Genomic DNA, 23,356 nt, shown 5'->3' on the forward strand with positions numbered 1-23,356 from the left:
TTTTTAGACCTCTCTTGTGTAGTACTCAGTCATGTCGGACTGTTTGCGACCCCGTGGACTGCAGCCCTCCAGGCTCCTCTGTCCATGGAATTTCCCAGGCAAGCATACTGGAGTGGGCTGCCATTTCCTCCTCCAAAGGATATTTCTGAGCCAGGGATCGAAACTGTATCTCCTGTGTCTCCTTCATGGGGAGGGAAATTCTTTATCTACTGGGCCACTGGGGAAGCCCATCTCTTAGCTGTAGATTTTAGGGATCCTTTAGGCAGAAAAGAATGCCAGCGGAGCAGAGGGGCTGCCTTCTTTAATCTTCAGCAAATCACTGTCCACAATGGGGACCCAAGCTGGGAACCTGCTCTATTAGACTCAGTGAAATGTGTTCATGGAAATAAATCCAGTGTTCCCAGGAAAGCTTCATTTTTAAAAACAGGTGGTGTTTAAGTGTAGACTCTGATTCCCTGTTGCCAATCAAAGCCATGGCAGAGTTATACCATTAGTCTAGAGAGGTCTACGATTTTTAAAAGTTACTTTTTAAAGCTGTATGGTGGTTCACGACCCAGTGATCCACGCTGAAATGCTAGAAGAACCTATGCTTATAAAGCGGATGCCCTATCTCAGTAAGAACTCACCTGGCACCATCTCTCTTTACAAGGAGCAAAGTTTGGTGTAGTCATGTCCGACTCTTGGTGATCACATGAACTGTAGCCTGCCAGGCTTCTCTGTCCGTGGAATTCTCTAAGTGACAGTACTGGAGTGGGTTTCCAATTCCTTCTCCAGGGGATCTTCCCAACCCAGGGATTGAACCCAGGTCTCCTATATTGCAGGCGGAGTCTTTACCTTTTGAGCCACCAGGGAAGCCTTTGGTGTGGTAACGCTTGTAAATTATGAACAAGCTATTGTTTTGCAATGAAGTTGCTTGTTGTCAAGTTCAGCCAAAAGTCTGCAGGGATGTATAAGGAGTTGTTGGTTCTTGCCTTTTGAAGTCATTGTTCCATTTTATACTCTTTATACTGTTTGCATCCATCCTTTTCTCCCTGCCCACACGCTCTCTAATCTTACTTCATCAATTATTCTCTCCTCTCCTCCTCCTCCAATTTCTCTTCTGCTGACTTTCTTCTGTTGGTCCACACACATTCAAAACTTACTTTCACCCAGCCCTGCATAGCACACTCACAATCTCACAGTCCTTATCATGCTGTTCTTCCTTTTAAACTTTCTCTTTTAGGACTTATCCATGCTCCTTACTTCAACTTCCTCATTCCCCTACACTGCATACAATCAGTATTTTGGCCTCAATTCTACTGAAACTCTCCAAGTAAAACAAGCCAGTGAAAGTCACTCTATCGTGTCTTTGCAACCCCCGTGGACTACACAGTCCATGGAATTCTCCAGGCCAGAATACTGGAGTGGGTAGCTTTGCCCTTCTCCAGGGGATCTTCCCAACCCAGGTCTCCCAAATTGCAGGCAGATTCTTCACGAGCTGAGCCACTAAGGGAAGCCCTAAAACAAGCCAGTGACTTCCCAGTTGGCACAGAGACCACCTCTGCATTCTCACCAGGCAGGCCTCCCTAGGTGTGTTTAATACCCGCTACCCCTGGCTCTCTTCTTTTCTCAGCCTTCTTTTATTGAGATTTTTATTATGTGACTCAACTATGACCAGTTTGCAGATAACTCCCTGGTCCATGTCTCAAGTTCCCGTCTCTCCACGCTCACATATCCAGCTGTGAACTAGACAAGTTAGTTTCCAAATGAATCCTGAAAACGCACTCAAAATAGAACACAGCTGCCTCGTCTCCAAAATAAAGTGTTTTAACTATTCCACTCTTGAGTCAATGGCATCATCAACCGCCCAGGAAGTTAGAGTTAAAGCTTGACAATCATCTTTGATGTGTCCGTTTATTTCATACCCACATCCAAGTGTACATGAAATCCTGCAACTTCCTCTATGGAATTATACCCTGCTCTCTTTCTCCTCCATTGATACCCTCTTGTGAGGTTCTCTCTCTCTGTTTTTAATGTAGACCGTTTTTTTTTTTTTTCAAGTCTTTATTGCATTTGTTATAATATTGCTTCTGTTTCATGTTTTGGCTTTTTGGCGACGAGGCATGTGGGATCTTAGCTCTCCGAGCAGGGATCAAACCTGCACCCTCTACACTGAAAGGCAAAGTCTTAACCACTGGACCTTCCGGGAAGTCCCCTTGCAAGGCTCTTTAAAATGTCCCACCTGGACTATTTCAATGTGGTCTTCTGGATTATAGATCTCTTCCATCTTCTCTGCCTCTGATCTATCCTAAACATTGCTTTCAAAAACCATGTTCCTAAACAAGAATCTGAGACTACCCTATGCTCACAGTTTCAATGACTCGCTACCAGGTAGGGAGTGAAGTACAAATGCCCAGCCCAGCACTCAAATATTTATCTGGCCTCTACCTATCTTTGGAGTATTGTTCTGCGTTATACTCCCCATCTCAGAAACACCTCTGTTGCCATAATACGCCACTCCCTGCCCCGGAAATGACCTTGCTTTCCTCCTGTCATCTTATACTAAGTGACCCCCTTTCTCCGCAATGCTTTGTGCCCTTTGTCCTTCTCCCTCTGTTTACCTGTTTTGGAATCAGCTCAAATCCCACCTTTTCCAGAAGCCCTTCCAGATCTCCCGGTTGAAATCCATCTCTTCTTCCCTTATGAATGCTCAAGGCCCCCACAGCATTTTGAACTGACATCTGTATGGACCTATGGAAATCTGCATCAACCCTATGGAGCGTAGCCTGCCAGGCTGTTATGTCCGTGCGATTTCCCAGGCAGGAACACTGGGGTGAGTTGCCATTTCTTTCTCCAGGGGATCTTCGTGACCCAGGGATTGAACTGGTGTCTCTTGCATTGGCAGGGGGATTCTTTACCACTGAGAGTCACCTGGGTCACCCACACACACCACATACACTCCTTCAAAAGCAGGAACTCTGCTCAGTGTTATGGGGCTCCCTGGATGGGAGGGGAGTTTGGGGGAGAATGGATACATGTATATATGTCTGGCTGAGTTGCTCTGCTATGTACCCAACACTGGACAACATTTTTAATAGGTTATATATACTCCAGTATAAAATAAACCATTTTAAAAGACAACAACAACAGGGGTCTCTGTCTTATAATTTTATCATTCATAGCACCAGAGTATTTTTCAAAAGATGAGCTACTTAAGAATTTGACCGTGAACCTTGCAAAACGCTTGCTTCTGCTGTGCCAATCCACACTCACTTGCCGTTATCACCCCCTCAGCCATTAGAAGCAATAAAACCTGGACTCTGTACTTTGGTCTTTGCAGCTTTACTTGCTTTTACAGTACCTGTTTCTTGGCCACATGTTTACCTTGTGGTCAGATGTTTTAGAATAAATTAAACATATTTCAGAACTCAACCGTCAAGGTGCCTGTGACATCTCCATGAAAAGCTCGTGAAACTTATGGACCCTTCCTGCAGGCAAAGCACATAAGTAAATTCAAACATTTATATATAACTTCAGAAGGTTCGCAGAAACACTCCCTCCCTTCAGACCCACTGATGGGACAACTAGGGCATAGCTGAAACTTAGTTAAAAGTCCTTGACCTCAGGGTATGTTTATAGCTATTAGAAATGTAAACGCAAAAAAGAAAAAAATTCTAAAGTCACTTAAAACATATACGACTATAAAAAATTAAACAGTTGGCATGATTGAGAGAGCTCTTGAAACATCAGGAGCTTTATAGCTCACCTCTAGAGTTCTAAAAAATTCAGGAAACTCTCTTTTAACCTTTGTTATAAAACAGCATTTTGTAACTAGTAGACTACTTTGGTTTCTAAGGTATTTTGTGAACTATTTGTGGGTAATTAGTTAATATTAGTTTTTAATTCTTGAATGATTTCTAAATATATCTAAAATTCTTTAGATCTAAAAAAAGAACTGGAATGGTACCTAAAGGAATGCCTTTGGAATATGAGGGATATAAGTGAAAAGAGTCATACAAACAGTAACAAAAACCACTTTAAAATAATATTCTGTGATGTAATTTAGTTATAATCTTGCCAACTTGTAAAAATTCTATTTAAGAAACTGGTTGTTTACACTCTATCAAGCAAAAGCCGGAGAGTCCTGCTAGAATCTCTTTTTATTGTTTGTAAAACCCATTCCTCTGTTTGTTTATTGCCAAACCTCAAGACGGATGTTTTCAATTTCCCTCATGCATTCATTCATTCCTTCATCGTTCTTTCAGCATCTGTAGGAAGCTTTCTGTGTCTTGAAACAGCACTAGGTTCTAGGAATACAAGGTTGAGGGAGATAAGCTAACTCTCATTTTCATGAAGTTTACTGTTTAGTGAGTAACAGATAAATAAAGAGCTATTTTAAAAGTACAGGAATTGCTATGCGATTACAAAAGGCTGGCTTCTGGGCTAGACTGTGATGTCAGGGAGGGTCTCCTTCAGCAAGTGGCATCCAGTGGAGAAGGAATGAGGTGAGTGATGGGGGGAAGAACAGGTTCCCTGGAACCACAGCCGCAGGGGCAGGCTGAGATGGAAGGAAAGTTCCAGCATACCTGCATCTGTGTAAGAGGGGGTGGGGAGTGAAGAGATTGGGAAACGAGCAGAAACCCGATCGTGAGTGTCCTATGGGTCATGTTTTAGAGCTTAGACTTTTTCCTAGAGGCAGTGGGCAACTCTGAAGTGTTTTAACCCCGGAAGTCCTATGAGTTGACTTGTCACTTTAGAAAAATCACCCCGAATTCAGTGGAGAAAGGGGATTGGGTGAGATGGACAGACACGTTAGCCTATAGCTAGAGTCACCTCGGCGAGACGGTGATGGCCTAGAGGGCCCTTTGGGTGGACAGCCTGACCCTACAGTCAGGAGGCCTGGACAGCGCTCCTAAGTGTGATACGCTTTAGGTCCAACGCTTCTCAAGCTGATCCACAGAGCCCACGAGAGGAGCTGGAGGGGTGTCCGGCCGCCATGCTAAGCCTCCTGTACTCGTTGTAGTGATGTACCTGATGAGCGTATGTTCTAGGACATCACCATTCCATCATGGTCTACTCTTGACCCTTCCAATTTTGAAACTCAATAGGCCATCTCACAGGGGGAGATGTTACATATCAGCCTGCAAACAAATTCATCTAGGAGCCTTTCCCAGTAAAACATTCTCCACCTTGGCCTGTTACAACATCCCTTAATAGGCTTGGCCCAAAAGTGTCTTCCACAGAGATTTTCCTGAGCGTGCTAATCAGACATGATTTCCCTTTCCCCTGAATTCTCTTTAGAACTTTGGGCCCTATAGTAATCTCTCCTTTTCCAGATTATGACATTTAGATTATGACATACTTCATTTAAATGTTTTGATATACAAAAAATTTAACATATATATATGTATGCACAAATATATATGTGTGCCAAGTCGCTTCAGTCGTGTCCAACTCTTTGTGATCCCATGAATTATAACCTACCGGGTTCTTCTGTCCATGGGATTCTGTAGGCAAGAGTACTGGAGTGGGTTGCCATGCCCCCCTCCAGGGGATCTTCCTGGCCCAAGGATAGAACCCATGTCTCTTACATCTCCTGCACTGGCAGGCAGGTTCTTTAGAACTAGTGCCACCTTGAAAGTCCCACATAAATACACACACAGACACACACACATATATATATACACATATGTGAGTTTGAACATTCTTGTACACCTATAACAGAATCGCTACTATCAAGGTACAAAACAGATCGCCTCCCCAAGTTTCCTTGTGTTCTTCTCTGGGTGCTCGTTATAGTACTTTGTATCAAGAACATTTAGCAGATCTAGTCTCAACATATTTTAAAGTGCACAGGACTGTATTATTAGTTATACAGAGCTCCTTAAACCCTAAAACTTGTGTCCTGTGCTTTTTGGCCAAGAATAACTGATAACTACTTGGATGATCCACTTAAACACACCACCAAAACTCAGCGTTTGTCTTTGTGTGACCACATCGTGTGGCACGTGGGAAATCAGTTCCCTGACCAGGGATCAAACCCATGCCCCTGGCATTGGAAGCACCTAGTCTTAACCACTGGACCATCAGTGGTTTGGATAAACCAAACTCATTTTTAAAACAGCCTACATCCCTTCTGTTAAATATCATTTAAATTCCTGTGAATTGATTGTTATATTTTTGATTTGATCCATTTTTTAAAAACGTGTCATGTGACTGAAATATGCACAGACTTCAGTAAGATACCAAGAAATAAAAAGTAAGACAGCGTAGATCTTGGCATGGAAGGATGACAGTTGGGATGGCCATTGGCTCAGAGAGGATCAGAGACTGGGGAACACGGCGTTGTCACATGCGGAAAAAAAAATCACCTAATCTCTAGATTTTTTTCTGCTGGGATGCTGAAGCATCAGAATAAAGCAAACTGTACTTCGAGGGAAAATAGAGGCAGAAAGGTAACGGAGTGCTTGCAAATAGCCCACTGGAGGCAAAGAAGAAAGGGCCTGAAAGGAAGCCCAGCGCCGTAACAGTTACGGGTATAATATTTACCATATGTCCCATATGTTTTCAAATTGCAAAAGTGCAACTCGTTCCCACAGCCCATTTGCAAGTGGACCTGGCAACCTTAGCCCGCAGAAATCAAAGACTGTAATCTACTATAAATTCTGCCACGCTAGATGGAACGAATATCTGTCAGGCTTTTTTGCTTAAACTTCTCTTCCTTTAAGAGAACAGCATCTGGCTCTAAACTGCACATTTAATTGAAAAATCCTTTAATAATAGCATTAATTTTCATCATTTTGCATTCCGGCCGGCTGTGACAGGGAACAAGGCCGCCAGACTGCTGGGAGGAGGGGCTGGGCAGGGGCAGGGGCAGCCGAGGTGAGGGTACAGAGGGCAACCTCTGCTTGCAGCCCAGCCTGCAGATAACATCAGGTGCTGGGGATGAGATATGATTAAGGAATAAAGGTTCTAGGGTTTTTTTTTTTAATTGGTGATGCCTTTTAAACTGGACAATGAACTTGAAGCTTATCTCAAGCAACCCGAGCACTTGAGAATGATAACTTGGCAGTGATGACAATGGCTAAGGACCTGTATCCTTGGACTCTTGTCAGGCGTGGTTCCAACCGCAGGTTTTAATGACCTAACTTATGGCGCTCATTTAACCCACTTCCCTGGTGCCTCAGATGATAGAGTCTGTCTGCAGTACAGGAGACCTGAGTTCCTGAGTTCAATCCCGGGGTTGGGAAGATCCCCTGGAGAAGGAAACGGCAACCCCCTCCAGTATTCTTGCCTGGAGAATCCCATGGACAGAGGAGCCTGGTGGACTCCAGTCCATGGGGTCGCAAAGAGCTGGACAAGACTTAGTGACTAAACACCAGCAAGCCTTATGTCAGCGCGCCTCTATCTGAAGGATGTAGCCTTTTCCACGGAGAAGGTAGAAAGAGGGCCCGATCGGAGCAAGTGGTTCCTAGGTTCCCACTCCTCGACCCCGTCCCCGGTGGGGTCGAGGCAGGGTATGGAGCGGGGGATCTTGCCCATCCTCTAGTAAGTTCTTCCCTGCAGTTTAGAGACGGACTCAACAAACACGTGAGTGACTAACCCGGAATCTGAGTCTGTCCCCAGAGTGCGCTTAGGGGTGCATCTCAGTGGTACCCTTGGCATACCAGGGGCATGGAGAGGGGGATACAGACCAGCTGAAAGGGGATGGGGGGGAGGGCAGGAAGGGAAAGAGATTGCAGAAAAGAGCCCCTTGAAGCACAGAAAAGAGAAAACCCTCTTTTGTGGGGCCTTGCCAGCGCCTGGGGAACAGCAGAAGATGAAAGGGCAAAGTTTGCCCCGGGGAAAGCTGGGGCTGCTCTCTGTGAACCACACACACCCTGGGGTGGGGATTCCTTCCCTGTTGCCCTGACCGACCGCCTGTCACTCTGAGTTACAGGCCTGTCCGCTCCCCGCCCTGTTCCTGCTGGTTTCAAATGGCCTAGATTTTTACTTCTCCATTTCAGGAGCGAGAGAGAAAGAACTTGGCTTCTTTGGGTTTCTAAGCAGATGATCTAATTTTAAAGTCCGTTTCCCTCGCGGCAGAGCAAATCTACATGAAGGGTGCTTGGAGAATATCTTATTTTTGTATTCAGTGCCTTTCAGAGGTTCCTTGTTGTTTTATTTAAAGCTGTGTTTGCTGCATTAGCAATGCATAACAATAACCGCTTAGCAAACACTGCAAAACGGAAACTCAAGTAGGTGGCCCCCAGGGTAAAAAAAAAAAGAAAGAAAAAGGAAGAAAAAACACAAAGACAATTCTCTTGGACTCAAAGAAGTATTTTCCTAGCTATTATTTCACAGAAGTTTTCTAATAACCCGGAAAAAAAAAAGGAAAGACTTGAAAAGTGGTCTGCGGTCTGACCTCTCTTCAAATTCAAAATTTTATTACCCAGTAATCATACTGCTCAAAAATCTCATTAGCTGTTTTAAAAAAAAGAAGAAGAAAGAAAATCACAAGAAAACCAGGCTCAGCTCGATGCTCAACCTCAGAAAAACTGTAAAGGCCCTTAAGTGACGAAGTGTTGACAGCCGACGTCAGGCCCCTTCCACCAGCCCATCCTTTCTTGATCACTGCTTCTCAGAGCTCACTATAAATCCCCCAGGCCATGATTTTCTCTCAAAGTCTTTGCAGTATCTAGAACAATCCTTGGTACCTAAGAGGTGCTCAACAAATATCTGAATGGGAGACATGGGATTGTTTGGGGGAGATGGAATCAAAGTTACAAGATAAGCATGACACAGCTTCCTGGAAGATGTGAGAAAAATGTTTGTGTCAAGGTTTTCGATTTTTAATTAGATGACCTTGTTTTTAATCCATCTCCATCAGATTCCTTTTCTTCCTCTCAGATTCCTTTTCTTCCCACCACTCAACCGGATAGTGTGAGCTAAGCTTATTTCTTAAGGGCTGCACAAGTTCATATTCTAGCAAGAAAACAAGCATTTTGTTTCTAAAAATACCAAATGCTCAACGTAGACAAAATATCCTTGCAACTACACTCACAGAGGAAGTTAAGAAGGAGATCCTCTTGGCTGGCTGGAGGGGAGCTGGTGACACAGGGTTCTAGAAATTCTGAATTCTTGTCAGAGGCAGAAGCCTAGATCTGGGAGGGCCCAGGGCAGGCAAGTGGGGACCGTTCAGTTAGGGGACAGCACGGGTAAAGCAGAGAAGGCGCTCAGGTAACCTCATGACGTGGGAGCCCAGAGTCCACTGGTGCGTCCTGTGGGCACAACCCTCCGGACTGACAGCAGAAGCTGATGTAAACACGATTGCCCATGCACCCTCCTCAAACTCCTTTAATACAGATCTGGAAAGGCGGGTTTTCTAGTTTGGTCATTCAGCCCTGTCCTACTCTTTGCAACCCCCATGGACTGCAGCATGCCAAGCTTCCCTGTCCTTCACCATCTCCCAGGGCTTGCTCAAACTCATGTCCTTTGAGTCAGTGATGCCATCCAACCATTTCATTCTCTGCCATCCCCTTCTCCTCCTGCCCTCAATCTTTCCCAGCATCAGGGTCTTTTCCAGTGAGTCGGTTCCTCGTATCAGGTGGCCAGAGTGTTGGAGCTTCAGCTTCAGCATCAGTCCTTCCAGTGAATATTCAGGGTTGATTTCCTTTAGCATTGACTAGGTTGGGAGAAGGAATCAAACTCTGAGGCCAACACATCCTGCCAGGTCTGCAAGAAGGGGCTCTAAAATTGTCTTATAAAAAATAAAGGCTTTTCTACCCAAGTTGAGTTCAGGAGCCAAGAGTCACTCTAAGGCACATCATGTTTATCTCAAAGAATCCACAGATGATCTTTATGTGAGTTTATAAAAGGAGACTTCTTTGGAGAAACATCATGCTTCTTTAGGTGATGACTTCTGCACATCCTACCCCCCCACCCCCGACCACCTTAAACCAACAACACAGCCCTGGCATGCACACATACCGCACAGGGCACACACGATCACCCGGACTCATCACCTCTAACAGAACCAGGATGCGGCGTCGGCCAACTCAGGGGTAGGGAACTCCTTCTCATCTCACCCCAGAACACTTTCAAGGCCTTCCCCTCAGTGCATATGTTGACTTCATCCTGAGCCTGGCCGCCATTGTGCAGTTGGTTTTCTTGGGCATTCTTTCCCCATCATTCCCCTGCATCTGGCCCGAAACACGCCCTCTCCTCATACTCCAATTGCTATAACATTTTCATATCATTGACCTTTCAGCCCCTGGTCTCTACTCGTGAATGTATTGTTTTAATCAAAGTATAGTTGCTGTGCAATATAGGTGAGAAGCTTCCCTAGTGGCTCAGTTGGTCAAGAAGCTGCCTGTAAAGCAGGAGACGCAGGAGACTCAGGTTGAGAAGATCCCTTGGAGAAGGAAACGGCAACCCACTCCAGCATTCTGACAGAGGAGCCTGGCGGGCTACCATCCACAGGGTTGCAAGAGGGAGACACAACTTGGTGACTAAACCACTACCGTGAGTGAGAGGAGTATATAATACAGGGGCACCACCAGGGAAGCCTGTGCACTCTGGAGCCCGTGGGTCACAAGCAGAGAGTCCATGAGCCACAAGGACAGATTCCACACGATGCAGTGAAGATTCCACGTCGAACAACCAGGACACGACACAGCTAAATAAATAAATAAATTTTTTAAAATTATAAAAAAAAGTCTCTGTCCTTCCGATACAAAGGGTGAAGGTTTGCTCTCTGGCTGGGGAACTAAGTTCCTATATGCCACATGGTATGGTCAGAAAAAAGTGCAAGAACATTTTAGTTCATTGAGGTAAGCGTGCCAGGGAAATGATAAGTGTGGAACTATAAGTGCCCAGGCAAATGTGCATCACTGACCACCCGGGAGAGATCAGAAGTGGCTTTGTAGGGAGAGCTTCATCTTGGAAAAAAGAAAAAAAAAAGAAAAAGATTGTGGCATACTGTGGTGCTGCCAGTGGTGAGGAACCTGACTGCCGGTGCAGGAGATGCAAGAGCCTGGCATGCGCTCCCTGGCCAGGAAGATCCCCGGGAGTAGGAAACGGAAGCCCACTTCAGCATTCTTGCCTGGAAAATTAAAAAAAAAAAAAATCCATGGACAGAGGAGCTGGTGGGCTACAGTCCATAGGGCTACACAGGGAATACGGCTGAGCGACTACGCACACACACACAACACGCCATGCAGTTGACTAGGAGACAGACATCCCACTCCATGGGCACAGGTTAATTTCAACCGCCACGGGAGCATGGGAATCATAGAAAGTCTAGGAAACATGCCCCTGGTTTGGTCTAGCTTGAACTGACACCCATGTGAAGGGGTTAAGCTGTAATTAAAGGCAATAGTTACAAGTGGACGTCCTGTGCCCCAGAAAGATGAGGACTTAAGCCCAGTGAATCTTAAGCAGGAGAAGGATATTACCAGGGGTGCCTTTCTGAAAGGCCGTGGATGAGAGGAACAGATTCCCACAAGCAAGTAATCGAGGAGGACGTGCCTGGGGCACAGTCACACAGACAGCAGAGCTGGGAAGAGAGACTGCCAACACAGGTTTCTTAGGAGGATGGATTATCTGACCTCGCAACGCAAAGCCGGGCCAGGTGGAAGGAAGGAGGAACACGAGAGATTTACGATTTGAATTCTGAGTAAGAGAGGGCTCCTTCCACTGAGTCGGGAAACACCTTCTCGGGTTGGAGGAGGTGCATGCTTTCAGGGTGGAAATGTCACTGCCCAGGTTGGTGGCCTTTGGGAAGCAGTCTAGGCGTCATCTGGAGGGAGGGGTGACTTTCAGATTCAAGGTACAGGGTTGAAGTCGTCAGCAGAGAGATGGCCGTCTCCGGGGCTCCATGCAGCCCTCAGGCAGAGACTATGAAAACTCAAGACCCGACGGAGCGGTCCTGGCGACCCTGGGACCCTGTGTGACTGAGCAGGACACAAGCTCACAAAGCCCACTCTGCTGGGCAGGAGAAGGGAGCCGGAGCGAGGAGACTCCGGGAGCACTGGAGGCAAAGGCGGCGCGTTAGTAGATGAAAAGGGAAGGATGGTGGTGAACTCCAGCGATTTAAATGGGCACTGAGGATCCATCACAAGTTGGCAGAAATCTTTACCGTCTTAAGTACGGGTTTCTTCTCCCAGGAGATTTTGAAACAAAGCCTGCGTTAGACTATGCCATTTATTAAATCCCCTGTCAGAACAGGCATTAGGCCCATGATCTGAGCCTCCCAGGAGAATCCAGGGGCTGGTACCATAATGGTAGCCTGGAGGTACAGAAATTGGAAGGCTGACTTTCTCCACATGCTCGCGTCTGGACCACCGAGGACCCCAGCCAGCATCCCGGCTCACGCACAGGTCCTGCAGGATGTGGAGAATTCATCTCTGTCTCGGATCTGGCCCTCAGCTTTACGAGGAGCAACTTGGGGGCAGAAGCACATTTCCCAAGCTCATTAGACTAGAGCATAAAGCAAGAAGAATGTCAATTTAATAATTACAGAGGAATAAAACTGCCACACACACACCCAGCGGGACTAGTACATTCTGTCCCTATGGTTAAGCTATAGGAAAAACCAGCCTATAATCAGAGGCCTTCTCAACTGAGATATCAAGAAGGCTTACTGCGTGGGGACACCATTGGTTGGTGTGTTCAGCTGTCTGTAATGAGGCAACTTACTCATTAGCTGTGAGGATTTATTGTTGCAGAAGCCAAAAATATTTCAAATTGGCAGACCTATTGGGGGAAGCATAATCAGAATGTTTTATTGTAAACACAGACTCAGAACCGCGCAGTTGGAAGAATTGGGTATTTTCATGGCATCGGTCAAAGAGGCACCAAGGTGTCCATGCCCATAGTATCATTAGGACCACAACACTTGAGGCTACTCAGCCACACTCACATCCGCCAGCACCGCAGCTGGGACACTTACAGTGGAACTCAGCACTCAGGAGTTCCCCAGCCTGTCTTCTACTCTGCAGTTCAGTTCAGTTCAGTTCAGTCCCTCAGTCGTGTCTGACTCTTTGTGACCCCATGGACTGCAGCACTCCAGGCCCTCCTGTCCATCACCAACAACCGGAGTTTACTCAAACTCATGTCCACGGAGCCAGTGATGCCATCTAACCATCTCATCCTCTGTCGTCCCCTTCTCCTCCTGCCCTCAATTTTTCCCAGCATCAGAGTCTTTTCAAGTGAATCAGTTATTTACATCAGGAGGCCAAAGCAGTGGAGTTTCAGCTTCAACATCAGTCCTTCCAATGAATATTCAGGGCTGATCTCCTTTAGGATGGACTGGTTGAATCTCCTTGAAGTCCAAAGGACTCTCAAGAGTCTTCTCCAACACCACAGTTCAAAGGCATCAATTCTTTGGCACTCAGCTTTCTTTATAGTCCAACTCTCACATCCATACATGACTACTTGAAAAACCATAGCTTTGACCAGATAGACCTTGGTAATGTGGTAAAGTAATGTCTCTGCTTCTTAATAAGCTGTCTAGGTTGGTCAAAACTTTTCTTCCAAAGAGTCTTTTAATTTCATGGCTGCAGTCACCATCTGCAGTGATTTTGGAGCCCCCAAAAATAAAGTCTCTCACTGTTTCCACTGTTTCCCCTTCTATTTGCCATGAAGCGATGGGACCAGATGCCATGATCTTCGTTTTCTGAATGTTGAGCTTTAAGCCGACTTTTTCACTCTGCTCTTTCACTTTCATCAAGAGGCTCTTCAGTTCTTCTTCACATTCTGCCATAAGGGTGGTGTCATCTGCATATCTGATGTTATTGATATTTCTCCCAGCAATCTTGATTCCAGCTTGTGCTTCATCCAGCCCAGCGTTTCTCATGATATACTCTGCATATAAGTTAAATAAGCAGGGTGACAATATACAGCCTTGATATACTCCTTTCCTGGTTTGGAACCAGTCTGTTGTTCCATGTCCAGTTCTAACTGTTGCTTCCTGACCTGCATACAGATTTCTCAAGAGCCAGGTCAAGATAGTCCCATATCTTGAAGAATTTTCCAGAGTTTGTTGTGATCCACATAGTCAAAGTCATAGTCAATAAAAAGAAATAGATGTTTCTCTGGAATTTTCTTGCTTTTTTGATGATCCAGCAGATGTTGACAATTTGATCTCTGGTTCCTCTGCCTTTTCTAAATACAGCTTGAAAATCTGGAAGTTCACAGTTCATGTATTGTTGAAGCCTGGCTTGGAGAATTTTGAGCATTACTTCACTAGCATGTGAGATGAATGCAATTGTGTGGTAGTTTGAACTTTCTTTGGCATTGCCTTTCTTTGGGATTGGAAAGAAAACTGACTTTTCCAGTCCTGTGGCCACTGCTGAGTTTTCCAAATTTGCTGACATATTGAATGCAGCACTTTCAGAGCATCATCTTTTAAGATTTGAAATAGCTCAACTGGAATTCCATCACCTCCACTAGCTTTGTTCTTAATGATGCTTTCTAAGGCCCACTTGACTTCGCATTCCAGGATGTCTGGCTCTAGGTGAATGATCACACCATCATGATTATCTGGGTTGTGAATATCTTTTTTGTATAGCTCTTCTGTGTATTCTTGCCACTTCTTAATATCTTCTGCTTCTGTTAAGATATCAACAATGCAGAAGACCTGGGTTCGATCCCTGGGTCGGGAAGATCCCCTGGAGAAGGAAATGGCAATCCACTCTAGTACTATTGCCTGGAAAATCCCATGGACAGAGGAGCCTGGTAGGCTACAGTCCATGGGGTTGCAAAGAGTCGGACACAACTGAGCAACTTCATTTCCGTGTATTCTTGCCACTTCTTAATATCTTCTGCTCCTGTTAGGTCCATACCATTTCTGTCCTTTATTGTGCCCATCTTTGCATGAAATGTTCCCTTGGTATCTCTAATTTTCTTGAAGAGATCTCTAGTCTTTCCCATTCTATTGTTTTCCTCTATTTCTTTGCATTTATCACTGAGGAAGGCTTTCTTATCTCTCCTTGCTATTCTTTGGAACTCTGCATTCAAATGGGTATATCTTTCCTTTTCTTCTTTGCCTTTCACTTCTCTTCTTTTCTCGGCTATTTGTAAGGCCTCCTCAGATAACCGGTTTGCCTTTTTGCATTTCTTTTTCTTGGGGATGGTCTTGATCACCATCCCCTGTACAATGTCACTAACCTCTGTCCATAGCTCTTCAGGCAGTCTGTCTATCAGATCTAATCCCTTGAACCTATTTGTCATTTCCACTGTATAGTCATAAAGGATTTGATTTAGGTCATACCTGAATGGTCTAGTGGTTTTTCCCACTTTCTTCAATTTAAGTCTGAATTTGGCAATAAGGAGTTCATGATCTGAGCCACAGTCAGCTCCTGGTCTTCTTTTTGCTGACTGTATAGAGCTTCTCCATCTTTGGCTGCAAAGAATATAATCAATCTGATTTCAGTATTGACCATCTGGTGATGTCCATGCATCCATTCTTCTCTTCAAGGGACACTAACAACATATCCATATGAGATTCAGTTCATCAGACTCAGTTGTTCAATAGAAATACTTTCCTCCATATACAGAAATGAATTTAATCTAGTTTAAAGCTCCATTCTGCAGGCTCAGAAGTCCCACTGATTGCTTTGAAGTGAAATATCGGTTGCTTAGTCATGTCCAAATCTTCAGGACCCGATGGACTGTAGACCGCCAGCCTTCTCTGTCCACGAGATTCTCCAGGCAAGAACATTAGAGTGGGTTACCATTCCCTTCTCCAGGGTATCTTCCCTGACCCAGGGATCGAACCTGGGTGTCCCGCATTGCAAGCAGATTCTTCACCATCTGAGTAACCAAGAAAGCCACAGTGGTCATTTTGACTTAGTTAGATCTTGACACTGCAGCTAAACATTTAAAGGAGAAAGTTATTCCTTCCTTTTCTAAGGGAAAGTGGGTGCATTATGTCCCTTAAGGCCAGAAGTCTTTAGAAATTCAGCACAAGAGTCAAGCTTCAAAGCCTTGTGTGTGGATCCCAAGCTGTATTCTTTCCTCTGAAGCAGCTGTTGGCTCTGATTAGGTTTGCTAAGACAGTGGCTCTGTTTTTTCCAGTTCTAAGAGTCTGTGGTTCAGGAGGATGCTCTGCTCGGGGACCATGAGTATGAATGACTGGGAAGGAAATAGAAGGGAGATTCTATTCTCAATTATTTAGCTTTCAGATCTGTATCCTCAAGTTCTGATTTGGATTTGAGTCCAGGTTCTGGCATTTTTGAATTGTCAGTCATAGTTTAAGTTACATCAAGAGTAGAAGTGAGGGGCTTTCCTAGCAATCCAGTGGTTAAGCATTTGCCTTCCAAGGCAGGGGGTGCGGGTTCGATCCCTGGTTGGGGAGCTAAGATTCCCACGTGCCTCCTGGCAAAAACTAAATCATGAAACAGAAGCAGTATTGCAACAAATTCAATAAAAAAGACTAGAAATGGTCCACATTTTAAAAAAAAGAAAGTCTTGAAGAAAAAGCACATAGAAGTGACGTCTCAGAGCTACGATCAGCCTGCCCTTCCGTTTCTCCTTCTCCCTTCCGTGTTCTCCCGGGAGCTTTCGGGTGCGATCCCCAGGCCACAGCACCAGCACCACCTGGGAACTTGTTAGAAACGAAAAGCCTTGGTCCCAACCCCCTTCCATTGAATCAAGCTCCAGGGCAGGACACGCTGGTGTGTCTCGGTCAGCCCTGCACAGGCGTGGGTGTACACTGAAGTTTAAGAACTAGTGCCCTGGCCTCTGCATGTTTTACTAAGTGTTAAGATTTTAATAAGAAAGATAAGGGCAGTTACCATTTAGCTTTTAGATGAAGGTGTGGTTATCTTTAAGGATACTGGGTTACAGTGGGTTAAAATAATTTAACCAAGATAAGCTGCTTGCTTTCACTTAGAGGGTCCCTGACCCACATTGTCTTAGGCAAAGTTAATATGCTAGAAAAGTCCCCTGACACTATTTGAAAAGGCTCAGATAATTTCCTGTGAAAATATATCAATGGGTTTAAAAGAGACCTGACTAGATTGATCAAACGAAATAATTTAACATCCTCTGATACCCCCTTTCAACATCTGTCCTCTGAAGCCTCAAATACACTGATCCACGTAGTTTTATGTAAAAGGTCAAACTCTGCATAAGCTCGCCAAGGATGACCATGAATGGTTGCATTTTCACCCACAGGACAAAGGTCCTCAGAAAATAAGAATCACGAGTGACACCAAAAGCAGTAATTTAATATCATGTTAACTCATTCTGTACGGTACAAGGTAATGCTGCATTGTGGCAAAGACACGGTGCAAAGTATTCCCATATGATTTTAGGACCATTAATATGAGAATTCCATATTTCATAACATCAGCAAACCAGATGAACCTCATCCACTTAAAGTACAGAACAGTGAAAAGAACAAATGTCTTGTGAAGAGTGGAAATGAGAACAATGTGTGTGAGGTTAAACAGTGGAAATAGGACGCGGATGCCGGGCATGAAGTCCTTATTTCTGCAGCGCCGTTCCTGTATTTAGTTTACAAGCATGTCAGGGCATGCAGTCCAGGCATATTTCAGAAAGGAAGCCCCCGTCTACATGACGTGTGGCCGCCGACAATGAGAACTCCATAAAAGGCTTAAGACTGAAACTTTGAAGAGAAAGCTTTTCTGCCCCGAGTATCCACACGTGAGGCGTGCCTGTAACCCATTTAGACCACTGTGAGCTTTTAGGAATCAAATTCTGTCTCCAACTATGTGTTGGAGAAGACTCTTGAGAGTCCCTTGGACTGCAAGGATATCAAAGCAGTCAATCCTAAAGGAAATCAACCCTGAATGTTCATCGGAAGGACTGATGCCAAAGCTGAAGCTTCAATACTGATTCGAGGAGCCAACTCATTGGAAAAGACCCTGATGCTGGGAAAGATAAAAGGCAGGAGGAGAAGGGGACAACAGAGAATGAGATGGTTGGATGACCTCACTGACTCAATGGACATGAGCTTGAGCAAGCTCCAGGAGATGGTGAAGGACAGGGAAGCCTGTCATGGTGCGGTCCATGGGGTCACAAAGAGTGGGACATGACGGAGTGACCAAACAACAATAACCCAATTTCTATCTCATAATCCCTTTATTGAGAAAGGAAATGAAAGCAAGCTATGACATTTAAAATTGCTACCACAATATATCAGCAGCACACTTGCTCTAATTTTGTTTTTCTAATCTAGGTTCATCTCACATTCTAGATATTTACTGTTTAGGGAAATGATGTGTGAGATGCTGTGTTTAAGTTAAGAGTTTGTTTTTTCCCCTCCTTATGTGAGCTTTTGAAATAAACGATATGAAGAACCCTTAAGTACTCAGTCATACAGAGTGTATAACACTGCATCATAAGAGTGGAAATTTCTAGACTGTCTGATGGTATCACGGATTAAGGCCCTGGGGCTCAGGCAGGTAAGTGACTTATTCGAGCCCACAGAGTTGGATAGTTAGATAGTTAGATCTAGGACCTGATCCTCAATCTAATGACTAAAGATAAGCCCATGCTGGGGCTTTTTAGGTGGCTCAGTGATAAAGAATCTGCCTGCTTTTAATGCAGAAAACAGGGGTTCAGTCTCTGGTCTGGGACGATCTCCTGGAGAAGGGAATGGCTACCCACTTCAGTGGAAAATCCCATAGACAGAGGATCCTGGTAGGCTACAGTCCATGGGGTCACAAAAGAGTGAGACATGATTTAGTGACTAAGCAATAACAAAACCCCGTGTTGGCCCCTCCATTGTGGACGCTTTGGGCAGAACTAATATTCGGAAGGGAAAGTTGGAGACCGTCTCCCTGCAGGATGGCCTTCTGGAGGGTTCCATGGAGGGGGTTCTATACTAGCACTTCACATTAGGTAGTGTTACAGGCTGAACTAGCAGCTCAAACCATAGTTTCTGCCAGCACACGTCTTGGTCATACCAGTTGAGGGGCTGGGCTGTCTCCAATCACAGCATCAATGCTCACCCTGCACTCCTGAGCTGGGGTCTGACGGCTGGCCATGCCAGATTCTTAGGCACTGGTTTAGGTCGCAGTAGGGCGCCGCCCCCCTCTGGAGTGCTCCCCTCTGAGTGTTTGGGAACCCCTCCCCCGCTCCTGGCCTGTAGGCTGTTTGTGACTTCATGACAGGGTCATGACCCTGATGCTGTCATCTCTCAGAAGTATTTCCATGTTTGGAATTTCTTCTGAATCTTTTCCTAAGTCTTCTCTTTTTTTTTTGGAATATTGTCAACAGTGGACAATTTTCACACTTTATTTCTGGAAGGAGAATAAAAAAAGACAATGACTATTCAGAGCCAAGTGTGGTGAGGAGGGTGAATAATCGAGCTGTGGAATGCTACTCTGGTTGAAATAGGTGCCATCCGCAAAGAAATAGATGGATTGTTATTCAGCTCATAAACTGACTCTGAAAGCAATTCCCAGAGAAGATGTGAGTAATATCATTAGACGAATTCTAAATCTTAAGGAAGGTATTTGAAAGACAGTACTTATTTGCATGGATGAGTTTTGAGGCTTTGTTTGAAAAACTTCAGATTCTACCCACAAAGACATGCATGATATATTGACTACTTTCAACTCATTCATTTGTATCCTCACTTCCCTTGGATAATTTCCATATACCTACCTGCTCAGCAAAACCAAATGTTGACACCTTGAAACATTAAAATGGGATTCAATATTGAACTGAGTAGTAGCTCTGTGCCAAAAAGAGATAGATTAAAAATATTGGTCTTACCCACTCCTATAAACCCAAGATTTATGACAAATCCAGGTCATGCTTTCCAAATCTGTGCTTCAGTAAATCCTAGTGCAAACATGTGACAACCCAGTCAATGATATTTACACAGGCTTTCCCATCGGTGATTTGTTAAGCTACATCACACACTGAGGTTGGTAGAGTAAACTGATCAGCTTGTTGCTTCAGTAACAAATAGCCAGCCTGCCCTTCCCCACAGTTCCCTAGACTCGACCCAAGATCAGAACTCTGGGAGTAGCCTCAGTGTTACCTGAGTCAGCCCTTCCCAAACTCTCCCTCTTGTGGGTTCCTCGGAGACCATCCTGAGAAGTGGGTGATGATGGGATGAGAGGATGGAGACAGAGGCTGGTTGGAATATGCTTAAAAATGTTATATCACCTGACTCAGTGAGGTGTTAACAGCTAAAAAACATAAAACAGCTAAGTAAATAAAGCTGCAGTGTCTTCTTTCTAAGGAGAGGGCCTCTCTTGTGACTCAGCTGGTAAAGAATCCACCTACAATGCGGGAGACCTGGGTTCGATCCCTTGGTTGGGAAGATCCCCTAGAAAAGGGAAAGGCTACCCACTCCAGTATTCTGGCCTGGAAATTCCATGGACTGTATAATCAATGGGGTCACAAAGAGTCAGACACGACTGAGTGGATTTCACTTTATTTTCTAAGGAGAAGAACTTCAATAGGATCAGTTTGTTTCCTCAAAGTTCCTAAACTATTATTTAAATAGGCAACAATGCCTTCTTCAGTTTATTTATAATGATTTTCTTTTAGGTTTCCATGCTTATTTTGTATACATTGGAACCAATTACCATTTGGCTTGGGTATACCTTCTCTTTTGACAGTGATGATACCCCCTTCTATTTTAAGAACACTAAATTATATAATATGTAATTACAGATATAAGATTATATAACTTTATTAAAAATAATTGTATTCAAATGCTAATGAGACAAGCATTATTTCTTCTGACTCATCAGCATTTATGTTGATTCGTAAGTGAAGTCAAAACAATTCCCCAGTACTATTCTGGAGGGAAAATGAAAGTTAAAAAATCTACATTTCCAGTTAGAAAAAGCAACTTCCAAATCCACTCCCCTAAAAGGAAATAGTACTCTAATTTGACTGTGACTTGTCTTTGCTCTTCCATACACAGGATTTAAAATGAGAATTTTACATTTATGTACTTTACTCAAAGGTTTATTCTTTTAGCTACTAAACATAAGTATCATGACAAAGAACCATGTCAGTTTTTCCTGTGGATAAGATATTAAAATGTCTTTTCATAAGCTTTAATTCTCATGAAATTAAGATTCAGTCACATACTATCATAATATTGAATTGTAGATTTTCCCTCTATCTTTATGCCTTACTTGGTCATCCTTTCAATTTCTAATAATCATTTCCCAAAGATATTACTGGTTTTAAAACTACACACTGATGCAGAATTAAGAACAAACAAGAACGAGTTTACATTCTTAAGGAGAATATTATGTGGGCTCTGACTGAAATTACCATGTATTTGCAGGAAAGATAAGAATATTCAGCTTTAAGATATGTGAAACATTTTCTTTTTAATTATTTTCTTTCAGCTGTGCTGGGTCTTTCTTGGGGCGTGCAGGCTCAGTAGTTGTGGCAAACGGGCTTAGTTGCCCTGAGACACGTGGGGACTTCTCAGACCAGGGATCGAACCTGCATACCCTGCATTGGCAGGGGAATTCTCTACCCCTGGCCCACCAGGGAAGTCCCCTTGAAACATTTTTAAACAGGCAAATCTGATAGACCTGCTGAGGTTTAACCTAACATGATTCAGCTGCTTGTGTTTCTCTAAGAGGCAGAGGATATTTTCTCGGTTTTTAATATTCAATTATACATCTGCCATATTTTGAGGCCTCAGTTCTATATTAAACGGAATACTCATTTTTAGGATAAAATTTTTATATGACTTACTCATGTTTTTCATGTGTTTGTAAAAAATGGGCTTTCCTTCATGGGAATAAAATAGTTAATGGGATAAAACAGAACATTAAGAAGGGAGATGTGTCCACAGGTATGTAAAAGCATTTAATTCTATGTGGAATTGTCATTATAGTGGCTCAAGTTAAACGTCTGCAGGACTGAAATGCAGCGTGCTTTTCACCCCTGTTTTGACAGAGGCTTCAAAAGACCTCTCTGAGTTTTCTAGAGATTTGAACCAGGGATCTGACTCGTGCCACATCAGCTGGAATCAATTTCAGGGCTTAGCAGGTGTCTTAGGAAGCGGGCCCTGGACGGAATGGTGCCCCCAACAGGCATCTTTCTGATGGGATGAGGAAGATGCAGAGAAGTAGGAAACGTTAGGAGCTCACATCGAGAGAGAGGAGGGGGAGGACCCTCTGTGAAGAAGGACACGGTTGCTCAGCTGGTTGGAGACACACGTCATGTGATGATCATCCTTCCCAGGGCCAATCCAAGAAAAGCCACGACTCATCACTGGGGAAGAGCCTAGAAAAGATGGATGGAAAGTGATACTCGTACTCGGGCGCGCATCTCAATGTTTTGGCTTTTCTCACTGCTCTTTTACTATTTCCTCGTGCCTTTATTTCCTTAAGGTACTTTTGACAAACCAGAGAAGGGTATTTGTTCAAAAGCCACACTCCGCTATATATGGACTAAGTATATAAGCACCTACTGTGCAGCACAGGGAACTATATTCAATACATTGTAATAACCCATCATGGAAAAAGAATAGGAAAAAATATATGTGTAACTGAATCACTTCGCTGTACACCTGAAACTAATATAACATTGTAAGTCAACTCTACTTCAAAAAAATAAATATATATTCAACAAAACAAAATGGTTGGGGCGTCCTCACCACCTCCCCTTTTCAAAGTCTTATGCCAGGGTCCACTCCTGATCCAGAAGAAAGACTGAGCTGGAGAATTAAAGAGCCTCTCATCTCACAGATAATACTCGGGCACTGTGGTTCCAGTATTCCGATAACTAAGTGGGTGTCTTTGTTGTTGTTGTTGTTGAGTTGCTCGGCTGTGTCCCATTCTTGGTGACCCCATAGACTGCAGCCTGCCAGGCTCCTCTGTCCATGGAATTCTCCAGGCAAGAATACTGGAGTGGGTTGCCATTCCCTTCTCCAGGGGATCTTCCCGACCCAGGGACCGAACCCTCATCTCCTGCATTGGCAGGCAGATTCTTTACCACTGAGCCACCTGGAAAGCCGTAAGTGGCTATCTCCTTGATCTATAAACAGACTCACCCACTGCACTTCCTGTGTTGCAGTAACTGAGTATCTGCGACACCTGAGTGGGGCCACGTGGAGGATGCACGCTTCGGCTGCTGCTTCTCCAGATCTCTTGCTCGATCTCTTCTACCCTCTCCCTCCCTGCTCCCAACCAATTCTTTAAACCATATCCAAGCCACATGAAAGAATCGATTCCACCAGGCTTCACTTCCTTCCTTCAACACCTCCACTAAGTCACAATCGGAAACTAAAGAACCCCAGATTCCTCTTCTGTATCCCAGGCCACATTCCAGTTTCGACTCGTATGTGGAGGCTACTTAGGCATTTTGATTTCTTCAGATCGTTTTCTGACCCAGCTTCATTGGAAATGACTTCGAGGTAAAACCTGGGACTGAC

The sequence above is a fragment of the Budorcas taxicolor genome, chromosome 12 (genome assembly GCF_023091745.1).
Source record: "Budorcas taxicolor isolate Tak-1 chromosome 12, Takin1.1, whole genome shotgun sequence".
Taxonomy (NCBI): Eukaryota; Metazoa; Chordata; class Mammalia; order Artiodactyla; family Bovidae; genus Budorcas; species Budorcas taxicolor.